General features: G+C 50.3%; 1 protein-coding gene across 1 annotated transcript in view; it reads right to left on the bottom strand.

The window, feature by feature from the left end:
- The window catches only part of Asap (ArfGAP domain of ASAP), a 156,387-nt gene that overhangs the window by 3,832 nt on the left and 139,045 nt on the right, over positions 1–13,510 (bottom strand). The window lies entirely within an intron of this gene.

A 13,510-nucleotide genomic window follows, 5' to 3' on the forward strand; every position in this document is an offset into this window, starting at 1 on the left:
AAACTGCAGTGTAATTAGAGGCTCCTTAGACACAGTGAAGCTACCAAGCAAACATGCATGCTCTTCCACAGTACCAGATACATTCTAAAGATACCCTGTCCTGTTCAGCATTAGTTGCCTCACAACAGAAATCAACACGCACAACAGTTCCCGCTTGCCGATTCCAGAGATCCCCAAGAACTCCTGGCCTGCTGTGCTTGATTGTAGTCCTTTGACTAAATATCGTTCCTAACTTGTTGCACCGCTTAGGGCTACACAGGACAAGCACATCCATTTTGAGCATACACAAACCTATGCTTTGAAAACTGCTTCAGTGGCAACTGCAAAGCTGTTAAGTATTATATCTGAGATAATGACCATACATTATCAACACAAGTGATTTCTTTGATTAGGCATAAATAATTAAGAACAAAACCGTGAGCTGTAACTGTGTGTAACAAAGCACCACACAGCTGAATAATATAGCATAAATTATTAGGACGCAGAGCTCAATCAGCCTTTTCATTGGAGGTGGTGCCCTCTCGTGGCATGCTAAAAGTTTGTCTGCTTGGGAAGTGGTGGAAAACAAACACGTGCTCCAAGTTCACATTGGATGCGTTACTTTGGCGAATTCTTTTTGGTTCAAGACAGCTGTGTATATACATTCAGGAACATTTAGCTAACTTGGGGCACTGTAATTGTAAATGAAGATTTTCATGTGCCTCTCATGTTCTCTAAATCAGTCGGCACGTGAGAAGTCAAGAAGCAGCAACATTTAGAATAGGTACGAGACTGTACCTTCACAAGGTAGTGCACAGCATCAGGCAGGGACATCCCAAATGGTGTTTCAAAAGATGCTACATCCACAGCAATACTGTTACGGATGAGATGGATTTATTTACAAAATGATCGACGGGGCGTGGAGACGACATCGCAGGCAGTCGGGCCTTTTCTACCCCACGTGCAGCTCTTCCATCTCCTCTTCTTTGGCTCTGCCGCGCAGTGTAATATCTTCCTCCGGCGCAGATGAAGCTTGTCGAGCGAGTTAGGGATCCACATAATTGGTAGTTCTTGATTCGGGAACCCTATGATGGTAGTGCTTCAGGCAGACCACATGAACCACTTGTGTCTTCTGCGACTGGTGATTATTGGCGGTCAGTTTTGCGATCATGTAGTTGACGTCACTTAATCAGCTGAGTATCACGAATGGACCGCTGTTCGTTGAGGGGAACTTGCGATACAAGCCTTCCTTCCACAGAGATGTCCAGAGTAACACACGATCACCAGGAACGATAGTGACTTGTATATGCCGGGCATCATAGCACGCTTTGGTTGAAACTTGCGAAGACAAGTGTTAAGCGAGCGAGCTGATGCGCTTCTTCGGCATGACACAGTGTCTGTTGAATGGATGTGTTTTCGTTCAGTGGTAATGGCAAAATTGTCTCCAAGAACGTTTGGGGACTGCGAGCGTACAACAAATAGAAAGGCGCATACCCGGTTATTTCGTGCTTGGCTGTATTGTATGCGTACGTGACAAAGGGCAGCACGGAATCCGGATTCCTGTGATCAGCTGAGACGTACAGCGACAACATGCTGGTAAGCATGCGATTCGAGTGTTCGGTGAGGCCATTTGTTTGTGGGTGGTACAGCGTTGAATGGCGATAAGTAGAACCGCAAAAGCGCAGCAGCTCTTCAACAACGTCGGCGGTGAATTGCCGTCCACAGTCACTTACAACACGTGGAGCGCTGTGACGAAGGATGACAGAATGAAGCAGAAAGCACGACACATCGGCGGCAGTAGCAGATGTAAGCGCCGCAATCTCAGTATAGCGCGTCAAGTAGTCGACGCACACGATAGTCCCGTGACGACCAGTAGAGCTCTTCGGAAAGGGGCCGAGCAAATCGATACCAACTTTTTCACTGGTTGCAAAAAACCTGCAGGAGGTGTCCCCAGCTTCTTATCACATTGACAACCTGGGCAACTTGCAATGTATTTTCTTGTGCTCTTCCATAGCTTCAGCCAATAAATGCATTGGCGTAATCGATGAAGCTTGTGAGCAAAGCCAAGGCGATGTGATGTCACCATGCATGGCACAAAGAATAGCAGTACACAGGCATTTGGGAATGACTAGGAGCAGGGAAGCGCCTTCGGCAGAGTAATTCTTTTTGTAAAGCAGGCCATTACACAGTGTGAAGGGCGTTGTCTGACCTAACGTGGGCGTAGCCTCCAATAGGGGTTTGAGTGTAGGATCATGATGTTGTTCACGTTTAAAGGTGCAGAGGTCAGGAAACTCAATGACGCTGGTAAGATAGTCATCAAAGTCGTCATTGTTAGCAGTGGAGTGTGGTGACGGGAGACGAGACAAGCAGTCGGCATTGGTATGACACCGACCGCTCTTGTAGCCGACAAAAAAGGTATATTCTTGAAGGCGTAACGCCCAACGTGCCAGCCGTCCAGAAGGATCCCGCAGTCCAACAAGCCAGCAAAGCGAATGATAATCTATCACTATCTTGAAATGGCAACCGTACAAGTATGGCCGAAACTTCTGGGTGGCGAAGACTACTGCCAGGCATTCCAATTCGGTGACAGTGTAATTTTGCTCCGCTCTAGTCAGTGTCCGACTTGCGTACGCGATGACGTGCTGGCGCGCATGATGAAGTTGAACGAGGACGGCGTCAACACCCACACCGCTAGCGTCAGTGTGTAGCTCAAACATGGCCTTGGGATCAAAATGGCACAAGACATGCCCCAAAGTTAGTAGATACTTCAGCTGACAGAATGCGTCCCCACACTCTGTAGTCCATACTTAGGGATTGTCTTTGTGAAGGAGGCACGTAAGTGGGTGACCAAGTTGGGCAAAGTTCTTAATAAACCGGCGGAAGTACGAACACAGGCCAAGGAAACTATGGAGGTCTTTTGCAGTCTTTCGTTGGCTAAAATCACACACTGCAGCAATCTTTTCAGGGCCAGGTCGAATACCATCTTTGTTGACGAGAAAACCGAGCACAAGAGCCTCGCGCTCACCGAAGTGACACTTCGTTGAGTTTAAGACCAGTCCAGCGTTTTGTATTCGGTCCAGTACGACACCAAGGCACTGATTGTGCTCCTCAAGTGTTTTGCTAAAAATGATTACATCGTCGAGGTAGCACATGCAGATCTCCCATTGCAATCTGCAACGCACTGTGTCCATAAGCCTTTCAAAAATTGCTGGTGCATTGCATAAACAGAAAGGCATGACATTAAACTCGGAAGAGACCATCTGGTGTCACAAAGGCAGATGTTACGCTGCATGAAGGCAATCGAGAGCCTCGCCGATGCGTGGCAGAGGGTATACATCCTTCTTTGTGGCTGCATTAAGTCTTCGATAATGAAAACAGAATCTCCAAGAATTGTCCTTTTTCTTAACTAATATCACTGGAGCTGCCCAGGGACTGCAAGACTCCTGGACAACACCTTTCTGCAGAATTTCTTGAACTTGCTCAGCAATTACTTTTCGTTATGCGGGAGAGATACAGTACACCTTCTGGCGAATAGGTGTTGCTTGGCTCGTGTTTATGTGGTGTTGCATTCATGAGTCAAGAAGCAAAATTGGACACTCATCTTGCGCGAAATCAAATACTCGCGCACAGCGGACAAGCACTTTTTGCAATTCTTTCCACTCTGAAGAGGATAGCGACTTGTTCATCATGCGGTAGAATTCCATAGAGTAGTTGCAATTTGCTGCCCTCGCGCCAGTAGAAAGGTCAACAGCGTCGATACTAACGGTCGCTTCTGAGTTGAAGGTGGCCAGCTTGAGTCCCGTCAGCAGTAAAACTTGCTCTAAAGACGCGTTCACTGTCCACACGTGAGCATGACCACCTACACATTCTATAACGGATCGAGGAACCAGTACATTTTTCTTCAACATAGTATGGGAGTGCGGCTCAATTAAACCATGACAGTGGTGTGGAGGGCAATCCATAGAAGTCACCGGAACAAATTCCGCAGTCTGAGCCGGTAAAAGGACATCGTAAGACACAGAAAATACACTCTGCTTGTCCATGCCAGATACTACTGGTTTGGATGTTATCACATGACTTCGAAGAGAAACTTCACCAGCCCCACAATCTAACATTGCACCACATTCACCAAGGAAGTCAATCCCAAGGATGATGATGTGAGTGGTGTGTTCCATAACAACAAATTCAGTTGGAAAATCTTGTCCACCCACACTCGCTATAGCAGAGCAAACTCCAACGGGCTGCAGCAGTTGACCCCCAACTCCAAGAAAAGTAGTCTTTTGGTCCGACGTGAACATCACTTTGTGTCCAAGATGATTTTTAAACAAAACACTCATTACCGAAACTGTAGCACTGGTATCGACTAAGGCGTCAGTATTTAAACCATCAACATAGACACACACTTTGTGTTTGTGCATGGTGACAGGCGGAGGACTACCTGACCGTCCCGCGACCTCACCTCCATCGGTTGCAACAGCTGGTTTCCCAGCTGGGATGGTGGTGAAAGTGAGTGACGGCGAGATGATGGCAAGCGACGATAGCTGGTTGGAGGAGAAGCAAGGTTGTGGTCGGAAGCTGGAGACTCACGCCGGGATGCACATTCATGCGGTTGTTGTCAAAGAGGCGCAGCGGTCTGCCACAGCTAGCTGTCTTGGCCTCCAGATTGATAAACGGGTATGCCCGAAACTTGCTGCTGCTGTCAGCGACAATACCTGGCGATATGTCCAAGCATACCGCAGCTAAAGCAAATAGGTGGCTTGCGGTACACAGGAAAATCATAAAATGGGGCCTGGGGCTGGCTGTACCGGGGAGCAAGGTGTTGGGGTGGTGCGGTCTGATGACGTTTGACGGCATGTGAAGGATGCCAGGACTCCGCCGTGTCGATGCGGACGCGTTCATCATGCAAAGGCCGAATTTCACTCTTAGTTTGCAGTTGGCAAAGCACTGGCTGTTCAGGACAGTGCACATCAAGTGTGCATTGGGGGTACTCCCGTCCTTTGTCTCTTGCTCCACCTTGTGCTTGAAAGTGCGGCAATTCTTCTTTAACGAGTTGACGTACTAGCAAGGCGATATTGTGGGAGGAGGAGACGTCCACGCTTGCGACCGTGGTCACATTGCCAAGTCTAGCAAACTTTGGCAATACTTGCGCGTCTTCAGTGCCTCGAAAGCATGGCAGTGACGTCTTACATCAGACAGAGTATGCAGGTCTTCCTTTGATATAAGAAAATTGTAGACATCTTCAGCGATGCCCTTCAGAAGATGTCCAACCTTACCTTTATCTGACATGCCCGTATTTACAATTCTGCACAGTTTCAATACTTCTTCAATGTAGGTTGTGCATGTTTCTCTGGGCAACTGTGCTCTATGCGAAAGTGTATGCTCAGCCTTCTCTCTTTCTGAAAGCGAGTCTCCAAAGCAGCTCTTGATTTCCGCAACGATTTCTGCGCCGTTGCGTTGCACCCATTGTGACCGCTTACCCTTTGATAATACTTCAGCCAGTCGTCGACATCCTCATCAGCTTTGCCGGAAAAGGCGCACAGTTTTTTCTGAGAGATCCAGCAGATGACTTGCCTTGAGCACTCACTGTTGTCTTGCATGCTTGCGCCATGGCTGCCACCAGCTGCTTGAGGTTTGTTCATGTCCGTGTCTTCAGGCGGTAGTCCAAGCAAGCGCCGGCTTCGTTGGAGGGTGTGTAGAAGGTTGTCCAGAGCGATCACCTAGCACCGTCCACCAAAGTTGTTACGGATGAGATGGATTTATTTATAAAATGATTGCAGGGGCATAGAGACGAGATTGCAGGCAGTTGGGCCTTTTCTACCACGGGCGCAGCTCTTCCATCTCCTCTTCTTCAGCTCCGCCGCGCAGCGTAACAATATGTACAATGAATGTAGTGCACTCTAAGAAAAGTTTGCACCTTTTGGGGCTTGTCTTGTCACCGAGCAATAGTTGTCGTTTATCTTGCGTGCCTTTCTATTCTTTGACAGTGTGCCCTTGGTACTTCGAGGTCATGAATGGCATGCGAGTTATCAACATGACATAGCATGACAGAAAAGTAGTGAATGCAGAGTTTTCAAGAAAGGAAAACACAAGCAAGACAGACAGCAATTATTGTTTAGTGACAAGATGTGGCCTAAAGAGAGTATAAACTTTTTAGAGAGTGATAGTGCGCAACAATATGCTCTTGTCTATGGGGCACCCCTGTCATCTATGCAGAAGGACATGTACCACATGACAGCATGGTACTGAGAGGGCAGTGTGGCACTGACAGCCATTGCATAGTGATTTTCTGTAGCATACTCTTGGTAAGTATCCTCAAAAGGTTACCCTCCGGTTGTATTTGATAACGTGCTTTCTACTTCAATTGTGCTATCATTTTCATCACTAGAGGCAGCATTTCTGGCATTCGAGAGCGTTTATTTGTGTTCAACGCAGACAAGGACACTGTGGCAGAATTCTGGATACAGCCTGTGCCAGGGCAGTATGCCTTGGGATTATTCACAATCTCAAAACATGCCACACAACATGTGCTGAACACTTGATTTACCAGAATAAAAATGTGCTTCACAATAACACTTTATTATTTGGCTCCCACCTGCTTCCAGCGTAGAGCAGTGCACAATGCACCACCAGCATCTAGCAGTATCACAGTATTGAACATATGCTCGTAGTAACCATATTTCAGAGAACAAACTGCTAAAAATGGGACTAAACAAGAAGACACAAGACATTTGTTGAAACCCACCAGTTGTGCTGTAAGTAAAAATACAAACCTCGATAGCAAAAGAACCTTTTTCATCGGAGTATTCTAAGCTAGTGAAACATGCCATCACGCATGCAGTTTTAAAGAATGCCTCTTCTTGGTCTTGTCATCAAGCAGTGCTCAGCTACAGCACCCAGGTACAGTGGCTCTCGACAGCCAGTTTTCCTGACCACTTTGTGAGCAGCATTGCAGAGACACTTTTGGGACTGTTTATACCAAGGAATCGCCTTATCATAAAATTTAATTGGTCAAAGCACATCGTGGTCCTGTACAGTCATGCCGTTTTCCACAAATTGAGGAATGCAGCAGTATGCGGCGGAGTCACAGTAGTTTTCACAATGCGGGGACACTCGACTCTCACGCATCCCCTGATGTTGTTTTCCCTGCATGGCTCTTGTGTCTCCTGTAATCCGGCAGCGAACGGTGTGGTTGAATATTAGCATGAAACATGGCGCGAGTGTTCCGCACGCCGGGTTACTTGGCACAAAAGGGCTGTCCTCTTTGGCTTGGGGTCTGTGAGCTGCATGGACGTGCCGTGCGCTCGTCCACCATTTGCGGGACCATTCTGCAAAAAGGCTTAGGAGCAGGACACCAGAATGGACAAACAGGATTGTTCGAAGGCACCATCGTGTGTGTGACCATACACATGAGCGATTAGGCACTGCTGTCCAGCATGGGAGCGAGCATATTCACTCGATATCTTATTGTGGCGAGTCGGACTTCCTCGATTTGTCGTGCACCCATCGACATGTTCCATGGGTAGTAATTCGGCTAGCAGGCATTAGTGCATGAAAGGTGCAATAAATGCCCTTGTCATTGTTCTAACTACTGTGTTATTAACTACAGGCCTCGCACAGGAGGAACCAGAGCTAGGTGAGCCTGTGCCCCCTAGCCTGACGACTACTCAAGTCATTCTCTGGCGAGAGGACGAGCCTCCAACCCATCCTTACTGTGGCCATCTCGCTAGGAATCAGCGAAGAGGCCCTCGCGGAACTCCTGGCGGACCAGTTCGCCCCTCCCGTTCCACAGAGGGCAGCCATTCTGCCGGTCGGACACCCCTCTGCCCAGCTGCCCACCTGTCTAGACAGCCTCCACCCTGCTTGGACGTTCAGCCAGGTCGCTGCCCTCTGAACCACTTGCCCTGCACGAGCTCCAGGCGGCTCTGAGGCGAAGGAAACGCCGCAGCACACCAGGAGCAGACGGTGTAACGCCACAGGTGCTCTGCAACCTGGCCGCCAGCGAGCAACATAATCATCATCATCATTAGCCTGGTTACGCCCACTGCAGGGCAAAGGCCTCTCCCATACTTCTCCAACTACCCCGGTCATGTACTAATTCTGGCCATGTTGTCCCTGCAACTTCTTAATCTCATCCGCCAACTAAACTTTCTGCCGCCCTCTGCTGCGATTCCCTTCCCTTGGAATCCATTCCGTAACTCTTAATGACCGCTAAGGACCTCTTAATGAGGTCCTTAGCGAGCAACAACGCCTGCTGGAATGCTTCAATGAGATCTGGCAGTCAGGGCAGGTGCCAGAGGCATGGCGCACAGCCATTGTGGCACCCATCCTCAAGGCCAGAAAACCGGCTGAAGAACTGTCATCCTATCGACTGGTCTCCCTCACTTCCACTGCCTGCAAGGTGATAGAGGCCACGGCCTTGGCACGACTAGACTGGGTGGCCCGCGCTCGTGGCTTCCTGGCAGACCAACAGATGGGCTTCCTGCGGCGGCGGTGCACTGCGGACTCCGTCGCTGACATGGTGTCCACCCTGGAGGATGCCAAGGCTTACGGGAGCCTCGTGATGCTCTTGCTGATCGGCATACAGGGTGCCTTCGACAGCCTCCCTCATGCAGTCATCCAGCAGGTCCTGGACCTCCTCGGCACCTGTGGCAACCTGCGGGAGTTCCTCTCGTCGTTCCTGCACAAGGGTGCAATTGTGCAGGAATTGTGGGTCGATCGAAGAGCACCCCCCGTCCAGTCGCTCCAGGCGTGCCACAGGGGTCAGTGGTGAGCTTCTTCCTTTTCAACCTGGCCTTGGCACGGTTGCCTGCTGCCCTGCCGATCGACCCTCACTTCCCCGTGTAGTCCTCAATCTACACAGATGACTTCGCCCTATGGGTGCGGGGACCACCGCAACACATCCGCAAGGCACATGCGGCCCTACAGAAAGCCCTGGACACTGCGGCTGCCTGCTTGTGCAGCATCGGCCTTACCATCTCGGCCAGGAAGACTGAGGCCTTGCTGCTGCATCCCAGAGCAGCAGCCCACCGCTCAGCTGCCCGGCTGCGCTTGGAGGGTGTCCAGATCCTATGGAGCAAGACAGTCACCTATCTGGGGCTGCGCATTGACCATCGGCTGACCTGGCTGCCGGCTACCAAGGCCCTGTGCGCCCAGACGCTTCGGGTCAGCAAGGCTATCTCACAGCTCCTTGCCCGTAAACAAGGCTGTACCACCAGGTAGGCCCTGCAGCTCTTTGAAGCTGCAGCCACTTCATGGCTACTGTATGCCCTCCCTCTTGTGGCACTGCCCCCACCACACCTGCGGAAACTGGAGCTGCAGCACCGGTCAGCAATACGGCTCTGTCTTGGCGTTCCCCAAACCTCACAAGTGGCCGCCACTCTTGCTGAGGCAGGTGCCTGGCCCCTGTCACTACTCTTCCTGCAACAGGGGCTACGACACATTAATCACCTACACCATGCCACAGATGGTCAAGCACTCCTTACCTGCCTATGCTCCCGGCCAGCATCACACATGCGACAGCTGTATGGCCTCTATAAGGAAGTCATATGGGACACGCCTGCAAACGCTGTACAGCCTCGCCCACCACAGCGACCACCAGTCCATATCTCGCCGGAGCTGCCAGGTGTCTCAAAGAACCGTTTCCCAACATGTGCCCTACAGCAGATGGCAGCCTCTCTTCTCCAAGAGAGACTTGGGGACCACCTTCACATCTTCGTCGATGGATCCGTGATACCGGAGAAGGGCTCATCCACAGCAGCTTGCGTTGCACCGGCCCTACAAAAGAGCAAGCTGTGCCGTCTCCCGGGACATGCAAGCTCTACCGCAGCATAGCTAGCAGGACTCCACCTTGCTGTGGACCTACTGGCAGAGGAGCTATCAGCGACCTCGGCAGCCATCTTCTGCGACTCCAAGGCGGCACTGCTCTGCTTGCAGAGCCCTGACAGGGCTAGCCTTGGGGTTGCGCTGCTCTCTACAAGATTGAAGGCCCTTCAGGACGCAGGATGCTCACTATCCCTGCATGGGCTACCGGCACACGTGGGGATCCCGAGCAATGGAGAGGCGGGCACTCTTGCGAAGAGTGCCCACCACTCAAGCGTCCTCCTCAGCCCTGCTGTAACGGCCGCAGACTTCTCGAGACACAGGCTGCACCAGCACATCATCGCCTGCCACCGGACAAGCGAGTATACCTGGGCCAGCCTCCACAGCCTCTTCCACAGCACGGCCTCCCACGAAGGGATGCCTCATTGCTGCTCCGACTGCGAGTTGGCTGCTACTGGACGGCAGCCCGCCGTCACCACCTTGGGAAAGCCACCTCGCCAGCCTGTGCTTCCTGCGATGAACCAGTGACTCTGGAGCACCTCCTGGTGGCTTGCCCTGCTCACCTGCAGCACCGTGGCTGACTTCTGCAGGAGTTCCACCGCCTGGGGCTCCCATGTTCACGACAGGAAGATATCCTCTTCCCCTGTCGTAATCAGCTACCAGCCTTCCTAAGCGTCATCGAGTCCCTCAACTCGTCGGGGCTCTCGGCAAGACTATAGGGAATTTCTACAAAGACGGACGGATAGCCTAATGGCAATCCCACCACCTCGGGCTTCCTGATGTGCCACAACTTCGCTTCTGCTGGGCCACCTCCTATACGGTCTATCACCAGCCTACTCCTCCGGTCGAACCCACTGGGCCCTCCCGGCCAGGCTGCTCTGATGCTGCTAGAACGACCCTCTACCTTTCTCCCTCCTACCCTCTCCCTCCTTTACTCCCATCTCCGCCACCCTGCTGGCGCTGAGCCGTGCCATGCATGGGTTGCAGAAGATAGTGCCAGCCTTCCCTCCTTTCCCCACAAGAACCACTTCTCTCTCTCTCTCTCAGTGAGTGGTCAAGCGATTGCTGTGAAATCTTTCACGAACTGTTGGAAATAAGAACAGAGCCCCACAAAACTCCGGACATCTTTGACAAACTGAGGTACTGGAAAAGCCGTTACTGCTCAAACCTTCTCCGAGTCAGGTTGTACGCCGGAAGCATCGACGAGATGGCCTAGCACTGTAATCTGTTGGCGCCTGAAGTGGCACTTCGATGAGGTTAATTGGAGCACAGCCTCGCGGAAAATGTCAAGGATAGCTGCGACGCGCTCAAGGTGCGTCTCAAATATAGGAGAAAACACAAGGACATTGTCAAGGTAACAAAGGCAAGTTGACCACTTGAAACCTTGAAGCAGAGAGTCGATCATACGTTCGAACATGGCGGGGGCATTGCATAAACCGAACGGCATAACCTTGAATTGGTAGAGGCCATCTGGAGTGATGAAAGCAATCTTTTCTTGGTCTTGCTTATCGACGGAAATCTGCCAATAACCAGATCGAAGGTCGATGGATGAAAAGTATTTGGCACCGTGAAGACAATCAAGAGCATCGTCGATTCGTGGTAAAGGGTAAACGTCCTTTTTAGTTATCCAGTTGAGGCGGCGGTAATCAATGCAGAAACGCCACGAGCCATCTTTTTTTTTTGACGAGCACGACCGGCGATGCCCACGGACTCAACGAGGGCTCAACAATACCTCTGGCGAGCATTTTGTTTACTTCCTGCTGAATAACTTGCCGCTCTGCCGTGGACACGCGATACGGTCGGCGGTGAATGGGAACAGCATCACCAGTGTTGATCCGATGCTTAGCAAGGGATGTCTGACCAAGTGGTCGATTGTCAGTGTCAAATATGTCACGGTAGGAAAGCAAAAGGCGATATAGGGTGGCTGCTTGGTCAGGTGTGAGGTCCGGAGCGACCATGGGACATAATGGGCCGTCGAGTTTCAAGGCATGCTGCGGGTAATCAGGAGGATCTGGAGATGCGTCGGCTGCAAAAGCAGTGACGTGGTCTCTCACTGACCGGAGCGTGGCCACCACTATGCCTTCAGGTAACACTTGCTTCGTCAAGCCAAAATTGATAACGGGGAGACACACGCGATTAGCGGCAAGGGTTACGACAGAGTGTGGCACAGAGGTCTTGCGCGCCAGGAGGACATCACGAATAGGTGTGATGACATAGTTGCCATCAGGCACGGTTGCCGTTGAGGCCGATTCGACGAAGGTTGGGGCTTTTGGAGGTAAGCGAACAAACGTCTGAAAGAAGAGGAAGCTCGAGGCACAGCATACCAGTTGGAACAATCGATGAGGGCAGAATGCGTCGTCAGAAAGTCGAGCCCGAAGATTAGGTCATGAGGGCAACTGGTCAGCACAGTGAACAGGACTGGAACTTGGCGGCCAGCAATTTTTATGTGAGCAGTGCACATACCACTGACGGCAGCAGTGGCGCCATTGGCGACACGTACGGCTCGAGTGATGGTAGGCGTAAGAACCTTTTTGAGGCGACGACATAGGTTAGCGCTCATTGTGGACACTTGGGCTCCAGTATTGATTAATGCTGTCAACGGAACACCATCTACGTCTACTTCAATTAGGTTCGTGTTGGTGAGGAGCATCAATGGAGGATTTGGACAGGACGAACGTGATGCAGTAATATCATAAAGTCATCTAAAGTTCTAATACCAGTAATTTTGATAAATCTAATGCAAGCTATGTAAATACTTGCTTGCATAGGCCGTTGTGTGCTTTGGCAGAAACAATTTTTGTGAACAAGTAGAGCTGGCAAACAAACATGTTTCTTTTTTTCTATTTCACAATTTATGGCATATCCCTTAATTCAAAGCTTGAGTCAATTCCAAAGACAATTTCATTTTGTTTCGGTTCTTCAAGAATGCTTCCATTCCAAAATATCATCAAGTTAAACACTTACTAAGATAATAAGATAGCTTTGAATTCATTGGTGGAAGTCTATACACAGACACCCTTCCCTCAAGTTTACGTAGGTTATTGCAGAGGAATGTCGCCCTGAGAGGGTGACATTGAGCTATCAGCTCTGCCAGGCTTCTAGGCTAGTGTGCTACATATTCGCCTTCATCACATGGTGGGTCCATCTTTATGTCCAAACTTTCACCTCTGAATATGAAAATTAGCGTACTGAATGTTGAACTTCATGGTAAAAACAGTTGTTAACAGACTTTTTGAATTTTTTCACAAGGAATGTTCGAATAATTGGGCAGCCCAAAAACATGGGACTTTTGCATTAAAACAATTTTGCTGCTTTTTCCAACACCAGCGCTATGAAAGATTTACTGAATGCCCAGCACTGTGCTTCACTAATATACCATCGATCTAAAATACCGCAATGGTTGTGACTGCGGAGGCATTTTGCTTTTGCTCATTGCACAGCTCATTGCACAGCACTGCTGAACACCAGCGCTATTAAAGATTTACTGAATTCCCAGTGCTGTGCGTCACTAATGTACCATCTATTTAACATACCGTGATGGTCGTGTCTGCGGAGGTGTTTTGCTTTTGCTCATTGCACAGCTCGATGTGCATCGCATGCCGTCGTGAAGTGCAGATATGCACGCACAGCCTTTGACTGTGCAACGTTATCAGGTTAGGCTCTGATGCGCAGTCAGTTTGTAGCTTTCTGCCTACAAGCGAGGTTTCACCGT

The sequence above is a fragment of the Dermacentor andersoni genome, chromosome 6 (genome assembly GCF_023375885.2).
Source record: "Dermacentor andersoni chromosome 6, qqDerAnde1_hic_scaffold, whole genome shotgun sequence".
Classification (NCBI taxonomy): Eukaryota; Metazoa; Arthropoda; class Arachnida; order Ixodida; family Ixodidae; genus Dermacentor; species Dermacentor andersoni.